Below are 27,253 nucleotides of genomic sequence, written 5' to 3'. Positions count from 1 at the left end.
GCTGAAAAAGAGACATGGGGCGGAATTTTACAAAAATGATTCAAGTGTTCAGCTAGCGTGAAAAAGGGAGATTTGCAGATCTGCTTTTGGGTGAGTTTTCACTCCCAATCGTATGGACGTAGACATTGAAAATATGGGCTAGACCATTTCTCGCTGCTTCAGGCATTGGGTGGGGCTTGATTTGCCAGCCAGCCTGCAGAGGGAGCTATTGTGCACGCACAGACCTCTGTATCTGCACATCCGCAATAGCAACAACAGAGGTCTAATAGACAAAGAGGAAGCTGTCAGGCCTCTACTGTTGCAGGCAGCCTGAACACAGCCCCCCTCCCTGCAATCATGGGGATCCACAGCTGATCGCGAGCCCCACAGTGCTGGGAAATGCAGCCCCCAGAAATACAGCCCTTGCTGCCCCATCCCCCCCCCTGCTGCCCAGACTGATCGTGTCCCCTCCCCCCAATACCAATCGTCTGCAGAGTGGCAGCCCAATCGCCTGCAGAGTGGCAGCGGGCCCCCCCTCCCCATTCGATCAGGCTGCCCCTTCAAGCCCCACTCCCATAAGCCCTGCCCCACAGGCGGTGCCCCATAAGCCCTGTGCCCATAGACCCCACCCCCTATCACTGCCAAGGTGCCCAATGGGCATTACCGAGGTGCCAGCGTGGCACTGCCAAGCTAGTACTGTCCAACGGGCACCTACCCTTGCCCTCAGTCTCTCCAGGGGGCCTCAATGGCGTCTGGTTCCACCGGCAAGGCCAAAATGACTGTTCCCCATTCCGTACTCAAACAGGCGCCGGAGTATGGCGAATAGGGGATTTTCACAGTAACTTCATTGCAGTGTTAATGCAAGCCTTGTGACACTAATCAATAAACTTTAAAAAACTGAGCAGGTCTGGTATTTCCTCATCCCAGATTGGACTCATGTACATGTGCCACAGGGTTGGGGATTAATTTTACTTTGACAAATAAAATGTCGTTCCTTTCCAGTTGACTTCCTGAGTTCTTACAGCAAGGATGCCACCAGTTAGGATTTTAACTAAACAAAACTATCAACAGGTTCAGTGCCACACATTGAACTTTAAGCTATTTGGTTGGATAAGTGGATGTCCCAGCAGTTTGGAGCTATGTTAGAACCTGATATTTTATCAGAATGTCGGATGCCAGGCTTGATCAGGAGGAACTCTTCATTATCTCAGCGACACGAATGCCTACCAAATGATAAGGGAATAGGAAACCTTAGCCAGAAGGGTTTCCTTCAGACCACCAAATTTCAGCCCTGCATCTGGAAGCTTGGGTCAAACAGGAGATGGCGTGAAGCAATCTGCTAAAGACACAGGTTGGAAATTTTTATCCTCACTGCCAATAAGTCTCAAAGTACAGCTGAATATAGCTTGATTGAAGAAAATGTACGACAGAAAAAATGAACTGTCAAAAGAACAGTATTTTGTTTTCAGTGTACTTATCACAATTAAGAAAAAAACGTCAAGGAAAACAACCCTAATTTAATGAGCATTCCTGGAATAACAAAAACAATTTGGGAGGTCCAGCTGTTCTAAACTCCAGTAATCTGAAAGCACTTTACTTCAATTAATGAGGACATTTGTGACAGCCTTGTTTTATTCAATATTGATGATCAAATTATGAGGTTGAAAATATCAAAGGTCAGTTTCCACAATCAGGATGTATCCAGAACAAACACAATTAATGAGAAAACTTGATTGCAAACATGTTTCAATTGAATTAAAAAAGCAAGCTTTGAATTTAATTTCAGTAAACAGAATTCACCAATGTATTGTTGCCTTTTTCAATATGCCCAATGATCTTTATTTATTAGTGTCACAAGTAGGCTTACATTAACACTGCAATGAAGTTACTGTGAAAATCCCCTAGTCACCACACTCCGGCACCTGTACGGGTACACTGAGGGAGAATTTAGCATGGCCAGTGCACCTAACCAGCATATCTTTCAGACTGTGGGAGGAAACCGGAACACCCAGAGAAAACCCACACAGACACAGGGAGAAGATGCAGACTCCCCACAGACAGTGACCCAAGCCGGGAATCAAACCTGGGTCCCTGGTGCTGTGACGCAGCAGTGCTAACCACCGTGCCACCATTATGCATTTGCAATTACAAAACTATAAATCTAAGGGGACCTTCATTTAACATGTCATGTCAGTAACACGGTAATAACTGAAGCAAATAGAATGCTTCATTATACTTCTTGGTCAGTTAAGTGTAAGTCGGATGATGTTATGCTGTCAGTGTACAGTGTCCTGTTGGATCGCGATGTGAATACTGCATTCAGTACCAGTCACCAAGGCATGAGAGAACCATTCTGACAATGGAGATGGTGCAGAGAAGTGTCCCAAGACTGATTCCTAGTGTTTCGACTGGAGAAACTCTGGACAGAATTTCCCAGTCCTTCCCGTTGGCAGGATTATCCAGTCACGCCCAATCCCCTGCAACAGGTTACTGGGCGGTGGGACAGGCAAACCATGCAAAATGCTGTAGACATCGGCAGGACCGGAAAATCCCACTGGCAGCCAAAGGCGAGCTGTCTGTGCCACCGGAAAACACACCATGGGGCTGGGGGAGTCCCATCGACTGTTTAACACTGAAGGAAGGTGACAGAAAGAGGGATATGTGTGTGTGTGTGTGTGTGTGCATAATATTAAAGAGCCATCAATAAGATTTATCAAGTAGAGTATTTCAGATTATGTCAAGATATGAGAACAAAGGGCTTCAGTTAAAATTGGTGAAAGGAAAAGTTAGGATGGACTTGGGAAGAACATCTTCATGCAGACAGATCGAGTGGATAGGATGATGTAAGCAAAACATTTGATTCAATCAAAAATGATTTATAGTTATGATGGGCGATACAGCTGCTCTCATCTGTATTAACATTGTGATCTTGGGCTACCCAGAGGTTCTTAAAAGTTGACTGTACATTCACTGCTCTGCCAAGCCACCAGGTGGCAATATTTACTAGTCTTTCATTAGCATTTTATCTGATACAGTCCAGTTGTAATACAATTTTTAACCCTGCATTAGCAAATAGGTCTGAATGAAGTCCTAAAAACTTAAAAGTAAAAATTCACATCACAGAAGAGTAATTAATTTGGAAACACTAGATCCCGTTATTATATAAAACTTTGGGAATCATATAAAACTATTTTTAAAACTTGGTTAGGGATTGCTTTCTGTGGGTTATCTGCTAATTGAGCCCTGAATAATTGATATCAGATAGCCTTATATAGGGGATAGTTGATTTCGTACCAGAAAAGCCTAGGAATAAATTGTAATGACACTGATCTTTAACATTAACCCATTCCAGTGAACTGATAATCACCTCAGTGCTGTTTCGTGCCCAGCTGACATCAAGTCAAAAATTAGTTAAGATTTAATCCAACCCAACACTAAATTAATTCAGCTGAAGGCCAAAGCCCTTGGCGTTCTCTTCCCATTCAAGACTATATCTTAGACTATGTGAAACTTAGCTGTTCTGCTTGACCCAAAGCAGAACTTTCTATCCAAATGCCCTTCTATCACCAAAACCATTTACTTACACCTCTGAAGCAATGCTTACCTCTATCCCACCTAAACCCAACTGCTGTTAAAACTCTTAACCATGATTTTAGGTTTTCCTACAAGTAACAATACGGATTGTAAGTTAGAAACACCGTTGGGATGTGCTGGTGATGCCACCATATAAATGCAAGTTGTTTCTGCTCATGCCCATTTCTGTGTGTCCTTCAGGCTGGATTTCCATCTTTTACAAGCTCCAACTTCTTCAAAACTCAGCCGCTTGCATTCCATTCTGCAGTACATTCTGGTTGCCAATTGCTCCGTCCACAGTGACTTCCACTGGCTCCTTGTATCACAACACTTTAATTTCAAATGTTCATGCTGGTATTCAAGTGGCTTTGTGGTCACACCACACTATCTCCTTCATCCACATTCTCTGTTCTGCCTTTCTGATCCCTCTTCTCTCCATGACTGGCGGCAAAACTTCAGACATCTCTGGAATTACCTTCCCACCTGTTCCATTTTTCTCTGAGCTTCTCAAGACACATAATTTGACTAAGTCTCTCCATCAACTCTCCATCTGTGCCTTTGCACCCATTCCTTCATCTATTTCATTATCTTTTCTCTCCCCCATCCCCTCCAACCCACCACCATCACCACCAAACCAGATGGTGGCATTGTGGTAATGTCACTGAACTAGTAATCCAGAGGCCCAGGCTAATGATCTGGGGGCACGCGTTCAAATCCCACCATGGCAGCTGGTAGAATTTAAACTCAATTCATAAAAATTTGGAATGGAAAGCTAGTCTCAATAATGATGACCATGAAACTATCATCAATTGTCGCAAAAATCCACCTTGTTCACTTTGGTCCTTTAGGCAAGCAAATCGATTGTCCTTACCAGGTATGACCCAGAAGTGACTCCACAACAATGTGACTGACTTTTAATTGCTCTCTGAAGTAGTACCAGGCTACTGAGGACTTGGGCAATTAGGGATGGGTATCAAATGCTGGCCATGCCAATAATGCCCAACAACATCTGCCCCCCCCCCCGCAATAAAAGTGCTTTTCTACAATGTACGTGCCATGTAAGTTCAAGTTTTCATTACTGTTAAAGGTCATGTCAATTTTTAGTCTTTTGAAAGATCCACCGTATTAACAGCATCGTTCATAATCTGGGGTGCGTGGAGTCCTTGATTATGTTGGCTGCTTTTCTGAGACAGCGGGAAGTGTAGACAGAGTCAATGGGTGGGAAGCTGGTTTGAGTGATGGACTGGGCTTTGTTCACGACCCTTTGTAGTTCATTGCGGTCTTGGGCAGAGCAGGAGCCATACCAAGCTGTGATACAACCAGAAAGAATGCTTCCTATGGTGCATCCATAAAAGTTGGTGAGAATCGTAGCAGTCATGCCAAATTTCCTTAGTCTCCTGAGAAATTAGAAGTGTTGGTGGGCTTTCTTAACTATAGCGTCAACTTGGAGGGACCAGGACAGGTAATCTGGACACCTAAAAACCTGAAATTCTCAACCATTTCTACTTCGTCCCCATTGATGTAGACAGGGGCATGTCCTCCACCACGCTTCCAGAAGTCAATGACTACCTCCTTCATTTTGTTGACATTGAGGGAGAGATTATTGTCGTCGCATCAGTTCACCAGGTTCTCTATCTCTTTCCTGTACTCCATCCCATCATTATTTGTGAACAAGAAGTGCATGATTGTACGTTACTGTTCACTGGTGAAGTTAATGTGCCCTGCTCGCCCAAAAAGGAGCTTCCATGTATAGTTATTGCCATGGTCTTCAGACGAGGATAAAATCTGGAACAATGGAAAAATCCACCACAACACTAAATCAGGTGTTGTACATGATAAGCCTTGTCCAGCAAGTGGTGGCCTGCTCACTGCCATTCATTTATTAAAGTCTTTGCAAGAATCTGACTCGTGACTCCCTTGTCAATCAAAAATCAAACTCAGCCTTGACTATATTTCATGACCCAGAATCCACTGCTCTCTGTGGAAGATAATCCCAAAGACTAGTGATTCTCTGAGAGAAGAAATTCCTCCACATCTCTGTGTTAAATTGTTCAACTATTATTTTGCAATTGTGCCCCCTGGTTCTCGACTCCACCATGAGGGGAATCTCAGCATCTACTCTGTCAAGCCACCTCTGAAACTTTATTTCAATAAGATCACCTCTCATTTTTCTCTTAGAGTGTAGGTCCAGCCTGCTCAACCTCTCCTCCTAAGGCAACCTCTTCATCCCAGGAATCAGCTGAGTGAACTTTCTGTGAACAGCCTCCAATGCAAGTGTCTCCCTCCTTTCAACCTGCAGCAGCCCACTGTACTATCTGCATTTGAGCCACTGAGACAGAGGGTGGCCATTGGGTGATGAGCGACTATGTGCTCGTGACTCCAGTACTCATGCATGTGTGAGTACCATACGTACAGAATGAAAGCCATGCTGTCATATTGAATGAGATTGACCAGACCGCAGGGTTGCTGAAACAATGCTTCTGCTCCCTGGACCTGTCTGGAGGAGCCGTACAGTACTTGGCTGAGCATGTCAGGATTCGTCAAGAGAGGCCACAAGTTACACAACCTTGCTATGAAGAAGACACAGAGTTTGCCATCAGCTATACAGCAACCAGCTGAGGAAGAGGTTGAAGAGCAAGGGAGGAGGCAACCAATATATAATCCGCTCTGATGAAGGGTCATCTAGACTCAAAATGTTGGCTCTATTCTCTCCCCACAGATGCTGTCAGACTTGCTGAGATTTTCCAGCATTTTCTGTTGTTGTTTCAGATTCCAGCATCCGCAGTATTTTGCTTTTATCTTGATATATAATCTTTCTGCCAGACTGTTTGTGATTGACTCATCCAACTCAGGTACTGATGAATGTAATCCCATTTCCCCATTCAACAATAGTTCCAAATTTCCCTCTCCCACTGTTACTCTGAATACATAATTGATAGAGATTGTTGGTAGCAGAGTGATGGGCATGTAGTGTGATAAGCAGCACGTGAGACTAGTGGTAGGTATGGTATTAAAAGATGCATTTACTGACCGTGGCCACTTGTGAGGCCACTGTATCAACCTGGCTTTAATTCCACATCCCTGGAGCTAGAATCTTGGCATTGACCATCACAATTATCTAGGCTGAGAGCTTGGTTAGAAGGAATTGTAGTATCTTGTAGATCTGCCAATTAATGACGTCACTTCTCCTCTACCCATCCCCTTAACCACCGCCTCCAGTGCACTGTCAGAAAATACTGAACCCAGTGTCTGCCATGTTCTTCTATTCAGGGTAGTGTCCTAGGCCCAACTATCTTCAGTTACTTCATCAATGACCTTCCCTCCAGCATAACGTCAGTAGTGTGAATGTGCAGTCATCATCAGTGAACAATGTTCAGCACCATTTAGAATCATAGAATCATAGAAATCATAGAAACCCTACAGTACAGAAAGAGGCCATTCGGCCCATCGAGTCTGCACCGACCACAATACCACCCAGGCCCTACCCCCATATCCATCCACTAATCCCTCTAACCTACGCATCTCAGGAAACTAAGGGCAATTTTAGCATAGCCAATCAACCTAACCCGCACATCTTTGGACTGTGGGAGGAAACCAGAGCACCCGGAGAAAACCCACGCAGACACGAGGAGAATGTGCAAACTCCACACAGACAGTGACCCGAGCCGGGAATCGAACCCAGGTCCCTGGAGCTGTGAAGCAGCAGTGCTAACCACTGTGCTACCGTGCCGCCCCTTTGCGACTCCTCAGACAATGAAACGGTCCATGTCCATATGCAGCAAGACCTGGACAATATTCAGCTTGGGTGACATGTGCCAAGTAGTATTCACGCCACGCAAGTGCCAGGCAATGACCATCTCCAACAAGGGAGCACCTAACTATCTCCCTTTGACATTCAATGGCAATACTATTGCTGAATCCTCCACTATCAACATCCTGGGTGTTATCATTGACTAGAAACTGAATTGGTCAATCCATTTAAAAACTGTGGCTACAAAAGCAGGTTAGAGGCTGGGAATTCTGCAGTGAGTAACTCACTTCCTGACTCCCTAAAGCCTGTCCAGCATCTACAAGGCACAAGTCAGGGGTGTGATGGAATACTCTCCATTTGTCTGGATGAGTACAGCTTCAACATCACTCAAGAAGCTCAGCACCATCCAGGACAATGCACCCTGCTTGATTGGCACCTCATCTACCATCTTAAACATTTACTCCCTTCACTACCAATGCACGATAGCAACAGTACAAGATACACTGCGGCAACTCACTAAGACTCCTTCAGCAGCACCTTCCAAACCTGTGACCTCTACAACCTAGAAGGACAAGGTCCACAGAAAAAAGTTCCACACACCATCCTGACTTGGAACATCATTGCCATTCCTTCACTGTTGCTGGGTCAAAATCCTTGAACTTCCTTCCCAAGAGCAATGTGGGTGTTCATATACGTCACATGGACCGCAGCACTTCAAGAAGGTGTTGGAAGGGCAATTAGGGATGGATAATAAATGCCAGCCTAGCCAGCGATGCCCACATCCTATGAAATAATAAAATCAATTCTTGTGTTTAGCCCAAGTCAAATGCTCTTTCACAATGACTCTCGATACCAGCTTCAGTTAAAATGCATCACCCATTAAGAGGTGCAGGCTGATTTTAAGTCATGTGGGCTACGATGTACCTATGCTCTCCTCTCATGGTTTGGGCCCCCTTGTTCAGACGTGCAGCCACTCATCAGTGCACTCAGAGCCGGTTGCACATTACAATCATCCAAATGAGCAGACTGCGTGAGGTTTGCAGGGTTCGTGATCGTCATGTCCATTTTCCGGTCTTACAGAATTTCACCGCAATTGTGTTTTTTAAAGCCATCCCATCCACTGCAATATTTTGAACAGATTTCCATTATGTTTGCTTCATGTATTTATACAGTGCTCCTCCTGTAATAACAGCAGTTGAACTGCAGAGGAAGAGGTTTTTCCTTTCATAAACAGATATAGTTGGGAATGCACAAACAGCCCACTGTGACTGTGTACAGTATCATTATCCTGAGAAACTGCAATAGGATTTCAAGAAGGAAAAGTTTCCAAAATTCCTGTGCAGTCCTGTCTCTGACATATGTCCGTGCATATTCTTCCTGTTAGCTCTGTGAGATAGATTATTTGTTCCCTTTATTGCCTCACAACTTTAGACAAGGAACTGGCCTCGGTTCAGAGATTCTGTTCCAAGAACCTTCTGGCTGGATGAGCTGAAACCAAGCAGACAATTCTACAATGCTGTGCTAGGTATGTGCTCTGACTTGCCATTGAATAGCAGCATGCATTTTACAACAGTAAAGTTTATTTCCAACAATTGACACAACACAGCTGCACATATTAGCAGGGCAGATGTTCAGAAGCCCACAGAATTGTAGCAACACATATGACATGTGTAATAGTACTTGGACTTTTACAAAATTTAAAAGGGCCATTTGTATCTGGTTTGATTCCATTCAAATGCTAGTCTTTGTAAATGAGCTCAAATTTCAGGGATTCCAATGGATACAGTCCCAACTTGTCCAGCCTTCCTCATCAGGCAAACCCTTCATCCCAGGAATCAGTCGAGCAAACCTCTGCACTGCTTCTAATGCTTAAATAAAGAGACCGAAACTGTACAAAGTACTCTAGATGTGGTCTTACCAATGCCCTGATCAACTAGCAAATTTCGCTGCTTTTATATTTCATTCCGCTTGCATTAGGCAACAACATTCCATTTGTCTTCCTAGTAACTTGCTTCACCTGCATATTAGCGTTTGGTGATTCATGTACCAAGGTCACCGAGATCCCTCTGTATTGCAGAACTCGGCAAACTTTCTTACTGTAAGAGTTTTATTTGGTAGCAAATGCCATTAGCTTTCGGAGCGCTGCTCCTTCGTCAGATGGAGTGGATATCTGCTCTCAAACAGGGCATGCAGAGACACAAAATCAAGTATGAGATCAAGTATCTCTGTATGCCCTGTTTGAGAGCAGATTTCCACTCCATCTGACGAAGGAGCAGCGCTCCGAAAGCTAATGGCATTTGCTACCAAATAAACCTGTTGGACTTTAACCTGGTGTTGTTAAAACTCTTACTGTGTTTACCCCAGTCCAACGCCGGCATCTCCACATCATAACTTTCTTACTGCCAAAGTGGCCAAATTCACATTTTCCCACATTATGGTCCATCTTCCAAATGTTTGCCCATTCATTCAATTTATAGCCCTCTGCAGACTCTTTACATCCTCTTCGCAACTTACTCTCCTACCTAGCTTTGTGTCATCAGCAAATTTAACAACCATAAGTTTGATTCTTTCATCTAATCAAGATATAGATTGTAAATATTTGAGCCCCACTATTGATCCCTGTGGCACTCCATTGGTTATATCTTACCAACTTGAAAATTACATATTTATCCCTATTTTAAGTTTGCTGTTATCTAACCAATCCTCTATCTATGCTAATATGTTAACCCCTACACCACGAGCGCACATCTCCGGTTGAAGCGATGTGTCAAGTGTGTCAGCGTGCTGGGCTGTGCTTGGCTCCTCTTGCTTTCAGTTCTCACCGCTGCCAATCAGTACAATTATCGTAAAAAGAGAGCCGAGAGCATAAGCATGTCCCACCCATATTTACAATGGCACAGCACGGGAAGAAGCAGTTACCGGTTATATGCTCTCATAGAATCATAGAAACCCTACAGTGCAGAAAGAGGCCATTTGGCCCATCGAGTCTGCACCAACCACAATCCCACCCAGGCCCAACCCCCACATCCCTACGTATTTTACCCGCTAATCCCTCTAATCTACGCATCTGAGGACACTAAGGGGCAATTTTAGCATGGCCAATCAACCACAGTGCTAACCACTGTGCTACCGTACCACTCTCGCTTGATTGGGTGGAGCACAAGAGCCAGGGGTTACTTCTAATGGTGGGAGAGGTCACCATGAGTCATTGGATTGCTATCACCCACCTCCAGTTGGGAAGCCCCCGGACAGTTAGGTGCTGTCCTGTCATGGCCTACTTTCTTCAATGGGCGCGTACAGCTTAGAGAGTCATCCCTCATCAGGTGGGTTGATTATCGATGCACCAGGCAAGACAAACTCAACAAAAAAAACCACCAGTCTTTCATATCACACACTGGAATGTAAGGACCATGTATCCTGCCCGTACTGATGACCTTATAAAGGCTGATGATGCACACAAGACAGATGTGATCGACACAGGACTTACAAGGCTCAATGTGAACATTGCTGCACTGCAAGAAACTAGGCTTGTTCAAAATAGGTCCCTTAAAGAAAAGCACCAGGGGTGGGATTCTCCGGCCGCACGTGCCCCAAGACTGGAAATTCCCGCCCAAGCTCAACGGACTTTTAAATGGCCCCGCCAAATATTCCACCTCGCAACGCTACGATTCCCACAGCGGGCAAAGTGGAAAATTTTCGACCTACATCTTCTGGCAGGGGCAAGTCCAGGAGGCAAAACATGAGCATGAAGTGGGTTTTGTAATAAAAGAAAAGAAAATCTACTCATAATGATTGAAGCCCCCACAGAGTGTTTGGCAGGGGGGGGGGGGGGGGGGGTGCAGGGAGACTTCTTACACTTTGCTTGTGGTGTCCTGAAGACATCCACAATCATGCCACAGGCACCAGTCAGATCTCCCTCCACAGTGTCTTCAGTGGTTTATAGCTATGGCAGCACTGACGGTGATACTGACCACTCCCTGGTGTACAGCAAGATCAGGCATCAGCCAAGGAAACCATACCATAGAATAAAGGTCACCTTTGGATCAATACTTGCCATCCCACTGACCCAAAAAGGACTCAGGAGTTCCGCTACATCCTTGATCAGGCTCTTTCAGATAACAACACCCAAGGTCAGAGTGTGGTGTCAAAGTGAGATTATCTGCGCCATCCCATCGATAACTGCACTCACTGCATGCAGGTGAAGAGATCAGAGGAATGCTTATTGGGCTGAAATGGAGCCAGTTATTACAATCAAGAGGAGTGTGCTCACCAACTACAAGCAAGTCCTCAGCAAACATGGTGGCACAGTGGTTAGCACTGCTGCCTCACGGTGCCAGGGACCCAGGTTCGATTCCCGGCTTGGGTGACTGCCTGTGAGGAGTCTGCATGTTCTTCCCCTGTCTACATGGGTTTCCTCCGGGTGCTCTGATTTCCTCCCACGGTCCGAAAGACGTGCTGGTTAGGTACATTGGCAATGCTAAATTCTCCCTCAGTGTACCCGAACAGGCACCGGAGTGTGGCGACTAGGGGGTTTTCACAGTAACTTCATTGCAGTGTTAATATAAGCCTACTTGTGACACTAATAAATAGACTTAAAAAAAATCAGAATCTAGATGCTGTCATAGTTGCCAGAATCAAGTCTGAACAGGCAGCTCGGCACTACGCCAATCAGTACTGGTTGAAGCTCTGCTGCTGAATCTGGGAATACAAGAGGGATGTGTGAAACAATCACAAAATAACAAGAGATGGACAGTGAGCCCACCATAGCAGAGTTCAAAAAGTCCACTGACCACCCTGCCAGTGGCTTATTTTTCACCATCCTGCTATTGTACACTTTCAGTGACTCAAATGAGGGTGTCTACCTGTCTACCAGAGTCTGTCAGACCTGCTGAGATCTTCCAGCACTTTCTGCTTTTGTTTCAGATTCCAGCATCCACAGTATTTTGCTTTTATCTTACAGTAAATTTAGGCCCAATCTTCCTTGAAAATCACACTCTTATATTGTAATAATGGCAGAAAGATTCATTTGCTCACTCTGTGCCCTCTACCTTAGTCTCTCTCAGGTTTAAAGTTTTTTTAAAAAGTTTATTTATTATTGTCACGAGTAGGCTTACATTAACACTGCACTTAAGTTACTGTGAAAATCCCCTAGTCGCCACACTCCGGCGCCTGTTTGGGTACACTGAGGGAGAATTTAGCATGGCCAATGCACCTAACCTCAGTCTGTGGGAAGAAACTGGAGCACCCGGAGGAAACCCACGCAGACAGGGGAAAACATGCAGACTCCACACAGATAGTGGCCCAAGCCAGGAATCGAACCTGGGTCCTTGGTGCTGTGAGGCAGCAGTGCTAACCACTGTGCCACCGTGCCGCACTCTTGCTAAAATGATTTTCTATTTTCAAAGTCTGAACCACTTTGACAGTTAAGCTACAACAGGATGTGCCCCATGTTGGGCGAGCATGCAGGTCACATCTTTCATTGCTTTCATAAGCCAAGGAGGACAGGAAATCTATATTCTCAATGTGGAAAACATATACTGTGCATTGATTTATTTAACCGAAATAAACCAGCTACTGTTCCAAAGCTTGTGTTTTGATTTTTGGAAAGAGAGAAATGTTCACAATAGTGGAAAATAGTGGTTTGACATCCAATGATGTTGCTAACTCAAAGAGTGAGCAGGAGGAACTTGTTAAGTTCGACGAACTGAAAATGAAAATATACTAGCCCAAAGGGCATACGTCCTAGATTGCCAAGGAAGATTCAAGGAAAAGTTTGCAATGAACTGGCTACAGCGAGGAAAGATTTACTGAGTGCTAGAGAGGTTCCACAGGATTGGAAGTAAGCCCATATGTAAAACGGAGGGAGAATTTGATGCATCAAAATACAAACCCATTAGCTGTGGGTTCAGGTAAGATATTAGAAGCTACACTCGTGCAGCAGGCATGCCTGCCCAGTAATAGTTAAAGAGAAAATAAGATTTATGTTTATAGTACATTTAATGTAAGGTAAAGCAGATGAGCTACAGGGAAGTGTGCAAAGTCGTAATAGGCAGAGATAAGGGGATTCCAAGATATTATTTTAAATTCAGGCAGAATTTAAATTAGACAGAAACTAAAATTAGTGGAAACCTAAATGAGATCTTAGAAGAAATGCCTTCATTCAAAAAGGTGATAAATGTTTGATATGACCTACCAACTGAGGTACTGGAATCAAAGACACTAGGGGAGTTCAAGATTGGAACGGAAGTTGGGTTTGGTGCATTAGGATATTAGAGGGATCAGTTTCTTGCCTAAATAACTTTCCTTGTATTTACTTTTTGCTTAAGTTTCTAGAAACAATGTATTACAAATACTGGGGATGATTTTCCCACCCCGCCGCGGGAATCCTGTGTGGGCTGATTCGCGGGATATGCACATGAGTTCCCACTGTGCGTGCATCTCCCAGCGCCTGAGATCCGGCGCCATCTGATTTGCACTGGAAACTGATGGGAACACCAGGTAAGTACTTTTAATCTAATTTTAATGTTAATTAAATATAATTAGCAGGCCCGGGACTGAATTCTCTGGCCCGATAACATCTCCCACCCTGCCAGGAATTATTTCACTCCAACAGGATTCAGACTAGCTCCCCACTTTCGGGGAACTAGCGGGCCAACCTCGCAGAAGTGAAGGGGGGGACAATCGGTGCCCCCTGGGCATGGGCACCCTGGCAGTGCCAGCCTTTGCCCCCGACACTGCCTAAGGGGTAAAGTGCCCATACCCAGGGAGCACCTTGGGGGCAGGGCCTGGGGCGGGGCCTGCTGGAGGAGTGGCCAAGGAGGCAAGCGGTGGGGGTGGGAGGCCACTCTGCCATTGCAATCAATAGGAGCTGGAGGGAGGCCAGCGATTCGGGTGGGCTGGAGCAAGGGTTGGTCAGCTGAGGGTTTCTGCCAGGGATGTCTGCCTTCCCGGGGGGGGGGGTCTGCCAGGGGGGGTGGGGGTAGGGGGGGTCGTTATTGCTGCGGGGGATGGTGGGGGACTGGAGATCAGGCAGTCTGGGATGGGGGGGCTTCAACACTAGCCTGCGAATGGACGGGGTGGGGGCCACGAACCAGCCACGGGGGAGTTGAGAGACAGCACTGCAGGGGTCCCAGGCTGGCCAGCGATCGAGAGGATGGCACTGCGCGTGTGCAGAGGCCTGCTGGTTTCAGCATCCCGGGCGGGAATAGGCTTCACCCCCAGAAATTTAATGATATTCACGCTGGTGGCCTCTGCAGTGCACAGAGTGTGGGAGATTCCAGTGTGAATCATTGGATTTATCTGTTTGTATTTGCTGAAAAAAACCAGCGTGATTTACTCCAGTGTTCCTGCGAATTCAACACTTAGAACTTTTTGGTGTGTGTAATATTTGATACATAGCTTCAATGTTCCCCAAATAGAAATAGATAAAGCACTGTTGTGTCTGTGTTGCTTGTAGCATCAGGCAGCTTGCTATCCATGAACAATTTATTTATTGTACACTGTTGCAAATATCTAGTTCATAATTCATCGGTTTTAGCATATAATATTTAGTTTTAGGAGTTAAAATTTCAACTGTAGGAGATGGGGATATCTGATTGAGAAATTAAAAAGCAAGCCTGAAGTAAATGCAATTCAAACAAGCTTGGGATTTATTACACTTAAAAATAACTTCTGTTTGACTTGCAAAGTTAGAGTTGAGACCCAAGTGTGTCAAACAATCTAGGAAGTCTAGAGAAAGTGTTGTAATCTCCATTAACAATATACAAAATCAAAGAGTAGCCTTAATGTAAATGTAATAATTTCTGGTTGAATCATCCAAAGCATGGACATTGCCATAGGGATAGTGATTCAGGGTGAAACATTAGTTAGAAAGTTCTTTCATTGGATTTATCTGTTTGTATTTGCTGACAGGAGTAGGCACTTCAATTTGGGATCAGACAGAGGCAGCTGTAGCTGGTGAAGACCGCTTCACACCAGATTGAGTGAGCTAACAGGAGGTGATAGTTTGGCCTGCATTTCAAGGAGAGAAAAAAAAATACTACTATCATTGTTACATTGTCACATGTGCTCCATCAGGTGAGGCTCTCTCTTAGTTTGCGTCTTGTGAGAAAAGGCAGCTGGAAGATTTGCTCTAGCGTGCAGCAAAGTGAGAAAAATCTACAGTGGTCCCCACAGAGCCATGTGGCAGAAAGCAGTTAGCAGAGTTACCTTGGAAAATGGTGAGAAGGCAGTTGGATATCTTCCGGCAAACAGAAGAAGGTGTTGAGCTATTTACAGTCTTGAGGTTGGTAAAGGAAAAGGTGTTTGCATCGTCAAAAAGCTAATGGAAGGGCCCTCTTAGAACCTTACCTTGGAGGAATAGCTGGGATGCAAAGGAGAAGTAAAATACATTGCGGAGCACTGTGGCATATCTTTTGGGTTGGTCCTAGGAAAAGGGAATGAACCTTTAAGATTTTGCAAGGTAAGAGAACTCTTAGGACAAAACTGAGTTCATAATATACAAAGATGCAACCTATAGTGTTTACTTTGTTTCATTCTTTTTGATATACAATAAAATTTGTTTTTGTTTTAAAACATTAAATCTTATGGCATAGTTCTGTTGATTTGTTGGGTTTGGATTTCTTCTTTAAATATTAACAGGCCGTGACAAGACCAGAACAACCATTATTCCCTCGGTATTGTATTTTCTGAGAACTGTTTCCTTTTTATTGTACAATCCAAATCTCTTAATTAATTTATTGCATTGTAATTACCCAGGTATCTATTGTGTAAATAAGTCAGGGGACGATGACATGGTGGCAACAATACTGGACTAGGAATCCAGAGGCCCAGACTAATGCTCTGGCAACACAGGTTCAAATCCCACTACGGCAGCTGAGGAATTTAACTTCAATGAAATATTAAATCTGGAATAAAGTGTTTGTCTAATTAATAATGATCGTGAAACGATTGCTTTAAAAGCCTGGCTGGTTCATGGGAGACAGAACCATCTGTGGGGGTAGGGCCTGGGTGGGATTGTGGTCGGTGCAGACTCAATGGGCCGAATGGCCTCCTTCTGCACTGTAGGGTTTCTATGATTTCTATGATCAGAGCTCAGAAGATGATGATGTGCCAGTGTGCATTACAAGCAGCTTGAAGAAGATAGGGGCTAGATGCAGAAGCTGAAAATAAGCAAATATATAGTTGCAGTAACTGTTCTGTGACTTCAATCTAACATCAGTGGACATTTGCCATCCAGATTGTTGTAAGCAGAGTTGAGGAGATTTTAGTGAAGACTGTGGTCATGGACCTCAGGTTAGTTATCACTGTTATCCTGGGGCGTTATCCAGGGTTATCCAGGGCTGGGGATTGGGCTAAATCCCAGAAGAAGAGGAGCAGAAATTCTTTATGAGGCGGACAGGGTTCTGATTGGCTTTGTGACTGAGATCAATGACATATATACCGGATGGACTGCCAATCCAAATCATAAGATCTGAGATCTGTCCTATTTATAACTGAGCCTCCTCCTTCCCCCCCCCCCACCTTTGTCTGTTAATTCACGCTGAAGTTATGTTGATTTTAGCATATAAGAGCCTAAATGTATACAAATCATTGAAGGTGGCAGGGCAAGTTGGGAAAGTGGTTAAAATGGCAATTGGGATCCTGGGCTTTATAAATAGAGGCATAGAATACAAAAGCAAGGGAGTTATGATGAACATTTATAAAATTCTGGCTCGGCATCAACTGGACCATTGGGTGGAATCTTCTGCTCTCACCGGTGGTGAGCCTGGAGACAGGAAAGCCCTGTAATTTGATGGGACGCTGGCATTTTGCAATCCTGCTGCCTTCTCACCTCTGCCAGAATTAATCTCCGCTTGAGAAGGCCTATGGTCAACATTTGCACCCTGTGGCCAATTAATGATCGCTTAAGGGCCTCATCTCACTACTGGTGGTATTAATCCAGTGGTGGACAGGCCTATTGACATGAAGCTTGCACAACAGTTGGAACTGTTTGGCCAACTTGTCACTTCCAAGGAATGGTTCCTTGAATGCAGACACTCTGTTTGACGAGGGACTGGACATCTGGAAAGGGGGACCTGCTCAGAGCCACTCCCCCTGCACAGGGGAGGTGCTGACCCGCCTACATTCCTCTCCCCATGACTCCACGGCCTGGGTTACTCTGCGACCCTGGGTCTCCAGTGCTTGCCCTTCCAGCAGCAGCCACGGCCTCCCCAGCTTTGAAAACTCATTTTAACTAAAATGCTGTGGAACATGGTGGCTGAACATCAGATGTGCATTTTTTGAATTGCCAAGTTGATTGCTGTAAATTGGAAAAACGCTTCTTTAATATGGTTAATATTTGGTAACAAATATATTTTGACATCTGATTGGCTGGCAGCTCTCAGCCAATTGGCTGGTGAGGCTTCTGCCCATGGGGTCTTGATTCCAGGAGAAGGTCTGCCGCTGACTTTGCCACTGCCTAATTGGCTCATGGCTCAGCGGGTCTTCACGAAAAGAAGCAGTATGGGTCCCACACCAGTTCCACAGCTGGAAGGCGAGATCCCCTCTGCCTCAACAAGATTCCACTCATTACTGCATCCAATTCTGGACACCAAACTTTATGAAGGATGTAAAGACTTTAGAGAGGATACAGAAAAGATTTACAAGATTGGGTCAAGGGATGAGAGGCTTCAGTGGTGTAGATTGAAGAAGCTGTGGTTGTTCTCTCTAGAGGAAATGTTGTGCCTTTGCTTAAAAAGGGCTGCAGGGAAAAGCCTGGGAACTACAGGCCAGTGAGCCTCACATCTATAGTGGGTAAGTTATTAGAAGGTACTTTGAGAGACAGGATCTACAGGCATTTAGAGACACAAGGACTGATTAGGGACAGTCAGCATGGCTTTGTGAGTGGAAAATTATGCCTCACAAATTTGATTGAGTTTTTTGAAAGGATAACCAAGAAGGTAGATGAGGGCAGTGCAAGGTCTTTGACAAGGTACCGCATCGTAGGTTGTTGCATGAGGTTAAAACTCATGGGATCCAGGATGAGGTAGCCAAATGGATACAAAATTGGCTTGATGACAGAAGCCAGAGGGTGGTTGTAGAGAGTTGTTTTTCAAACTGGAGGCCTGTGACCAGCGGTGTGCCTCAGGGATCGGTGCTGGGTCCACTGTTTTTTGTCATTTATATTAATGATTTGGATGAGAATTTAGGAGGCATGGTTTGTAAATTTGCAGATGACACCAAGATTGGTGGCGTAGTGGACAGTGAAGAAAGTTATCTAGGATTGTAACGGGATCTTGATCAATTGGGCCAGTGGGCTGACGAATGGCAGATGGAGTTTAATTTAGATAAATGTGAGGTGATGCATTTTGGTAGATTGAACCAGGGCAGGACTTAATCAATGGTAGGGCGCTGGGGAGATCAAAGAGATCTAGGGGCACAGGTTCATAGCTCCTTGAAAGTGGAGTCCCAGGTGGACAGAGTGGTGAAGAAGGCATTCAGCATGCCTGGTTTCATTGGTCAGAACATTGAATACAGAAGTTGTTGCAGTTGTACAAGACATTGGTAAAGCCACACTTGGAATACTGTGTGCAGTTCTGGTCATCCTAATATAGAAAGGATATTATTAAACTAGAGAGAGAGTGCAGAAAAGATTTACGAGGATGCTACCAAGACTTGATGGTTTGAGTTATAAGGAGAGGCTGGATAGACTGGGACTTTTTTCTCTGGAGCATAGGAGGCTTAGGGGTGATCTTATAGATGTCTATAAAATAATGAGGGGCATAGATCAGCTAAAGAGTCAATGTATTTTCCCAAAGGTAGGGGAATCTAAAACTAGAGGGCATAGGTTTAAGGTGAGAGGGGAGAGGCACAAAAGGGTCCAGAGGGGCATTTTTTTCACACAGAAGGTGGTGAGTGTCTGGAACAAGCTGCTAGAGGTAGTGGTAGAGGCGGGTACAATTTTGTCTTTTAAAAGGCGTTTAGACAATTACATGGATCAGATAGGTATAGAGGGATATGGGCCAAACGCGGGCAACTGGGACTAGCTCAGGGGTTAAAAAAAGGGGTGGCATGGACAAGTTGGGCCAAAGGGCCCATTTCCATGCTGTAAACCTCTATGACTCTATGATCTCTATGAGGAGATGGTTGAGAGGAGATTTTATAGAAGTGTTCAAATTCATGAGGAATCTATTCAGAGTAAAGAGAGAGACACTGGGGTAAATTTTCCCGTTCCACCTATCATGGGAATCGTAGCGGGCGGGGGGTGGACCATGGAAAGTCCATTGACCTAGGGTGGGATTTTCCAGTTTCAGGGCAAGCGTAGCCGGAAAATCCCGCCCACTGTTTCCATTGGTGGAAGGATCTAGAACCAGAGGATACTGATTTAATCTGATTGGAAAGGGAACTAACTGTGGCATGAAGAAAAACCTTTATATGCTGTAAGTGGCTGGGGTCTGGAATGTACTATCTGAGGGTGGAGGCAGATTCAATTGATACTTTCAAAAGGGAATTGGATAAGAACCTGATGAGAAATAATCACAAGGAAATGACGGAAGAGTGGTCTAGTTGAATTGTTCTTGCAGAGAGTCAGCATGGATACAACGGACAGAATGGCCTCTATGCGTGCTGTTCACTAGATGATTCTATGATAACACTTGTTCTAACTTTAACTAATGGTCAAAGCTATGCCACAAGTGGCCACACTTACTTTTCGTATGGGACTATCCAAATAACGGATTTCTCCACCATCGTGGCAACTCTCAAGTCTGTAAACCAATATTTTGGGCATTTTTCTGTTTTCACTGTTCACTTGGTGTTGCTTACTTTCCCTTCTGCTAATATTTGCACTGTTCTCTCATTAATTATTTATGTTGGTGATGTTATATGTTTATAGCTCCAGCTTTTGGACAAAGTGGTATCATTGGCTGGCCAGTGGGTGATGATTTCAGCAGTAAAGTAGAATTCAGGTATGTCATAGAATGCCTTCAGAAACTGAACAACTGAAAATACAACATCCTCTGAAATCTCATGGGGGCAATTTTAATCTAGTCTCTAACTTAATGATATTTCTGCATTTCCCTATTATTCCAGGGTACCTTACACCATTTAGAAGTGGGTAAGTAAGTGTCAGTACAAATCCTATAGATTATTGACATGTAGGTTCATTGGATTAGCCCTGATAAATGTGTGCAGTTATGGGGATAGAGCAGGGTGGGATGTTCTTTCGGAGAGTCGGTGCAGACCCGATGGGCCAAATGGCCTCCTTCTGCACTGTAGGGATTCAATGGATTCTATAGATTAACAGTGTTGATTGTTTTTGTGCCCATTTCCTTATCTTTAATGGTATTCAATTTGTGTATCAATGAATCTCTGTGGATCTTGGTGGGCAGAATCTTGCCACATTAGTCTCTTGAGCAACAGCGGGACCATTCTCAAATTGCGAACCTGACCTCTCAATTAGCGGGCTTTCAGTTGCTCTTTACCATAGCAAACCAACTAGAAGCATTTTGACCATAAATACCAAACAAATGCTCACTACTTCCAATATGAAGCGTTCCTGAATTGAAAATATCCTTCAAGTTAACTAAAAATAAATGCACTTTGGGCTTGGATACCGAAATATTACAATAATCCTTAACAAGTTACTGAGAAATTTTTCGAAAGAATTTGTTATCAATCATAAACCACTTTAATTAACCTTCATAACCTCATTAATTAACTATAGTAAGGCAAAGGCCACGGGTTGCGAAAGAGATTAGAGTAGTCAATCATTGCTGGATAAACTGTTACATTTCAGTTCCAAGGTGAAATATTTCTGTGATAAGTTCCAGATGTTGCTATTCATTTTTATTATTAACTCAAACACAAATGAACTACGAGGACAAATTTTTGAAGATGTTTGACAGAATAAATGAGGCCTCCACAAAAATGGGGAGCAGAAAAAAAACTTTTAAGGGGAAGCGCATTCCTTCCAAATGCCGTCATTGGCTGTCAGAAGGACCTTGTGCCTGTGTTTGTTTAGACTGCATTCCAAACAATGAAGAGATGATATCTACTTTAAGAAACACTTTCCACCAACCACCCCAAATCGCTGCTTCAGCCCAGCAATACCACCGAGAGAAATCTGTGAGGTTTCTCATGGTGAAGGACTGGTCCGGAATATTTGGATTTTCAAAGTTGCACCATTTCCCCTTTCACCGTTTAATTTTTGTGCTTTTAAAAATGTTTTTAGTTAAATGTAGATATTAATTGAGGATACAATGCAGCAGTGGCTATGTCAGTGAACTAACAATTCCAGGAGCCTGAGTTCAAATCGCACCATAGCCGTTTGGGAATTTAAATTTGGTTTTTTAAAAAATCTGGAATAAAATACACCATGAAGGTTTTGGATTGTTGCAACAATCCAATCAGTTCACTAACGTTCCTTTAGGAAGGAAATCTGCTTTCCTTACCAGGCCTGGCCTACATGTGGCTCCAGACCAACCCCTATGTGGTTGATTCTTAACTGTCCTCTGAGGTGGCCAATTAATCCATTCAGCTGACGCAGGCCCACCAACACTTTCTCAGACAATTTGGGAAGGACAATAAATGCAGGCTTCGCTAGCAACATCCACATCCCAAAAATGAAGCAAACAAAAATGCCAATGATCCAGTTCAGCAATTTGGAAGATGTATCTGTGGATTTACCTCCCAGCGATAGTGATCAATTGGGTCAGGGTTTTAACTGAGGCCACACCTAGACTACCGGTGTATAGCTTTGGTCTCTTTATTTCAGAAGATATATACTTGCATTGGATGCAGTCCAGAGAAGATTCACCAGGTTGATTCTTGGGATGAAAAGATTGTCTTAAAAAGAAAGGTGGTGCCAGTTGGGCCTACCGCAACTGGAATTTAGAAGAATGAGAAGAGGTCTCACTGAAACATAAGATTCAGAGGGAGCTTGACAGGGTAGATGCTGAGAGGATGCTTCCCTTTCTGGGGAAACCTGGAGCTAGGGGGCACTGTTTCAAAACAAGGGGCCTCCCATTGAAGATGGAAATGAGGAGGAATGTCTTCTTGGAGGTTTGTTAAACTTTGAAATTCTGTATCCCAAACACTGTGGGGTGTCCTTAAAGCATCCCTGAACAGGTCAAAGATCCCTGATGATTCTTGGGTGACCCCTGCTTGTGACTGACCAAAATAGAGAAGGCTCATCTGGGAAGGCACCGAACACATTGAGAGATTTAGTCAGGAATGTGCAGAAGTGAAGTTGAAACATTGGAATGAGTGCACAAACCTCTAAAGAACCCATCTACCCAACCCTTCAAGCACTACCTGCCCCACATGTGGCAGAATCTGCAGATTATACAGTGAACTTATCAACCACTTCAAAACCCATTGAACAGGAGTAGAAGGAAGTCATCCTCAATCCTGAGGGACTGCCTGAGAAGAAGAAGGTATTCCTGAGAGCAGTGGAAGCTGGGTCATTACATATATTCAACGCTGAATTAGACCGATTTTTGAGCCCCAAGAGAGGCAAAGGTTGTTGGCAGGCGGGGTGTGTTTTGTATGCGTGTGCGAGTATAAGTTGGTGTGTGTGCGCATGTGGTGGGGATGTTTAGTAGGCAGAAAGGTGGAGTCAAGGCCAAGGATTAATTCATGATCTTATTGAATGGTGAGAAAGGCTCCTGCTACTATTTCTGGTGTTTATGCTTTTTCGTTAATGCTTCCAACAATGTCAGAATGTCAACCCTCTCCTTTTGCACTGTTCACTGTTCAACAATGCACTTTTCAATCTCCCTTTCCCTCCCCTCTCACCCCATGTTTACAACTCCCCAACAGAGGGGGCAGCAGAGAGGGCAGTACAGCAAGTTGCTCAGCTTTCATAACATACTACACTCATTCCCCAATTCAAAAACATTCTGCATTAAAAATAAAGTAGGGCCTGTGTATAATTTCCCAGATAATAAAAGATTAAACCAATATTAACAACACTTCAAATTTTACAGGTTGTGTTGCAAATTTGTTTTTACTGTATTCACAATTAAAACATATATATTGCCAGAGTAATTTACATGTAAAAAGATTTTGTTTTTCCTTAACACCAGTACCAGATTGCAGCAGGAGATTAGGACGACTAAAGGTATGTTGGCCTTTACTGCAAGAGGGTTTAAGTAAAGGTGTAGTTAAGTCTTGCTTCAATTGTATCGATCCTTGGTTAGACCACATTTTGAGTACTGTGTGCCGATATGGTCCCCTTCCCTTAGGAAGGACATTATTGCCATAGAGGGAGTGCAACAAAGGTTCACCAGACTTGTTCTAGGGATGGCGTGGCTGTCCTATGAAGAGAGATGGGGCCTGTATTCTCTAGACTTTCGAAGAATGAGAGATGATCTCATTGAAACCTACAAAATGCAGGGTAGATGTAGGCAAGCTATTTCCACTGGTTGGGGAATCTAGGACCAAGAGATACAATTTCAAAATAAAGAGGAAGTCACTTAGCATAGAGAAACCCTTTCACTCGAAGGGTTGTGAATCTTCGGAATTCTCTACCCCAGAAAGCTGTGGAGGCTGTCATTGAGCATGTTTAAAGTAAATATTGACAGATTTCTAAATGCCAATGACATAAAGGGATATGGGGTTACTGTGGGGAAAAGGCATTGAAGTGGATGATCAGCCATGATCATGCTGAATAATGGAACAGACTCGATGGGCAGAATGGCCTACTCCTGCCTCTATGTTCCTATGTATTTACAAAAACATCATTCAATAAGAAATGATCAAAGCACAATTTTTTCTTCTTTCGTCCTACAGACTTTCAGCTGACCTATCTGGCTTCCTTCTCCTATCTGGGTTTCTTCTTCCATTTCCATTAGCTTCTCTCTGCTCTCTGACTATTGCAAAGCTGAACTTCGACTTTAACTCCCAACTCCACTTAAGGTCAGGGCAATGAAATTGGTTGTTTGGCTTAATCAGAAACCTTGATTCATTTTTGCTGTACTGATGGATTCTGTGATACTGGCAAACTTTCAGCCTCTTCTTGGCTTTAATTTTCTTTCTGACTTGCTCTTGGGGCTGTGTGAGGAATTTAGACTATAGGAGGTTTCTCATGCGCTCCCTTTGTTAGATTTCCTCTTTCGCGCAAATGACCTGCATGACACTGGAATCTCTCTCCAATTTTAGGTAGATGTGTGAATGCACCCAGTCTATTTACAACTCCAATCACATTGTGAGTACATTTGTATTCCTGGGTTGTTTTGGTAGATGGAGGCCAAGGCATTCCTGAGAGTTCCAGCACAAGTGCAGAGCATGACAGGTAGACAGACCACACAGTTTCTGGCATTCCTCTGGAGCTGCAGGGAATGGGCAGTCTGCCTGTGTGGACGTGTGGTGTGAAACAACAACCACGAGACTCGGGTACAGCCCGAAAGTTAGCTCACGTAGCAGGCAGTCAGGAGCAGGTGGAGTGTTACAGTTGGTTCTGTGCTGCTGAGGGGGCTGGAACTCAGCTCAGGAAAGTCCCATGGCAACATAATGTAGTGAGGCGCATGTTGAACTGTGACCTCAAATGCAGCAGTAAGCCAATCCTTGCCAAAAATCCTACTGTTACCCTGAGTCAGTATGTCAACCATGTGAGTGTCATCATTAAACTGCTGTTTCTGTAGTGCTGATGCTGCCCCCTTAAGTGATGTATGCTCCTCAAGTGACAGAATTAAATGTGTCCTCTGCAAAGGGATGGATATTCATTTTAACACTCAAGAAATGAGTGTCATAGAATCACAGAATCCCTACAGTGCAGAAGGAGGCCATTCAGCCCATCGAGTCTGCACTGACCCTCCAACAGAGCATCCCACCCAGGCCCTATCCCCGCAAGCCTATGAATTTACCCCACTAGTCCCCCCTAACCTACAGATCTTTGGACGCTAAGGGGAAATTTAGCATGGCCAACCCACCTAACCTGTGTATGTGGGGTAGGGCCTGGGTGGGATTGTGGTCGGTGCAGACTCGATGGGCCGAATGGCCTCCTTCTGCACTGTAGGGTTTCTATGATTCTATGAACTCTGGACTGTGGGAGGAAACCGGAGCACCTGGATGAAACCCACGCAGACTCTCTTATACTCTAGCATCCAGAATTAACATGAAGTCAACACAAATTAACAGGCAAACCGTGGTTAAACATACCACAAACTACATGTTAAATGGCAGACACAGCCAAGATAGATCTCTCAAATTTCTCGGCATTCCCCCAGATGTCAGTAATCACTGAGAGGCACAAAACCCTTCAAAATGAGGAGTTTCAACTCAAGAATATAACTTTCCCTCAACAGCTACTCCAACTGAGACTCAGATGGCCCCAGCAACTGCTCAGTAAAGGAACAGTAAAGGAATGAAAGGTTATGGTGAGCGGGCGGGTAAGTGGAGCTGAGTCCATGAAAAGATCAGCCATGATCTTATTGAATGGCGGAGCAGGCTCGAGGGGCCAGATGGCCTACTCCTGCTCCTAGTTCTTATGCTCTCACCCTCCAGTTGCTCAATCACTTCTCCCAAGACTGCATCCCACTAGATTCTCAAGGCTGCACCCCGGCATCTAATTACCAGCATGATTCCATATCTCTAGCTACTCCGAGCAGAACAGCACTGCCCCGACAGCCAGGTTCACTGAGCTGCCGCTGTCCCTAAGTTTCACTGAGCTCCAATTTCCTCAGCTGCTTTGAGCAAATACTGCTTCCGAGCCTCAATTCGTGGCCGTGCAGAGTTACCATGTTAACTGTTCGCTTTGCTGACCTTTGAATACTAAAATTTCTTCTGTTTGTTTTAAACCATGGAATCTTGTGGTTTTATTCTCTTAGCGAAAAACACAGAGTTGTATTTCTTTCTACTTCAAACAAAATATCAGTGGTCCTGAACCAGGTCACATCAAAACCAGGGAGTCCGGTCTGGGATTGGAAGAATATTCTCCTGCTTATCGCCTCACCATGACCTGCTAACCAGCACTGACCAGCATCATGATTCATCTTCACTTTGTCTTGCTCTTCTCTTACTTTGCTCTTGATGTCAGGAATAAGCAAACTAAACCTTGTACCAGGAGAGTGTTTAAACACTAACTCATAAGGTGAACAACCTGTTGTAGACTGTGGGATTATTCAGTAAGAGAAACAGAAATTGGCCATTCTGTGTCAGAGAGGAACATGAGAATTACTGTCCAGCTGGTCACGGAGCAAATACTTTTGCAAAGACCTCTTCACAATCTGTACATTTCTATCTGCTGTATTATTCAATGCTGGCTGTTATGTGGTATTAGACGGCATTTGACTCAATTTTTACAAATATTTCAAACCCTTCTGACATAAACTGTGGACCATTATCCAAAACCAACACCTTTGGTGACCCAAATTGCATGCAAACCAACTTTTTAAAACCTCAGTGGTTTTGGCACTTGTGGTATTGGGCATAGATTCAACATTTATCCACTTGTCTTAGCTGTCGACCAAAGCAAGATATTCTTTCCCTTCCACTTCAAAGAAATCAACATGTACTCGATTCCATGGTTTTCTAGTGTTTGAGCAGGAATGCAAGGAGCCTTGGCTGGATCATTTCTCACTCTGAGACACATTACAACTTTCCAATTCTTCAATATCTCTAATTACTCTTGAATATCAAAACAGCTTGTTACTACTACTTTCATATGGACTATTCCTGTGTGCTCTTGATAAAGTTCCTCTTAACAATCTTTCTCTAACCTTGGTGGAATTATGACTGTTAAATCACATAGGAGATAGATAGCCTTGATCTACACTCAGTTCATTTTCACATCTGAAATATTCCTGCAATTTCTCAACATCACACTGTTTAGGCCAGCTATTGATGATATAATTGAACACCATTGTGCACCAATCACATCCTTGTGAGTTTCTTCACTAATTTCTCTGGCAGACACTGGCATGTCATTTGTGTATGTAAAGTAATTCATAGGTAACTCATTGGCTAAAA

The 27,253-nt window shown here is 44.1% G+C and overlaps 1 protein-coding gene across 4 annotated transcripts in view; it reads right to left on the bottom strand.

The window, feature by feature from the left end:
- The window catches only part of dennd2b (DENN domain containing 2B), a 415,361-nt gene that overhangs the window by 29,057 nt on the left and 359,051 nt on the right, over nucleotides 1-27,253 (bottom strand). The window lies entirely within an intron of this gene.

This window comes from Mustelus asterias, chromosome 9 (genome assembly GCF_964213995.1).
Source record: "Mustelus asterias chromosome 9, sMusAst1.hap1.1, whole genome shotgun sequence".
Taxonomy (NCBI): domain Eukaryota; kingdom Metazoa; phylum Chordata; class Chondrichthyes; order Carcharhiniformes; family Triakidae; genus Mustelus; species Mustelus asterias.
The sequence above is the reverse complement of the archived record's forward strand: the minus strand, read 5'-3'. Positions and strand labels throughout refer to the sequence as shown.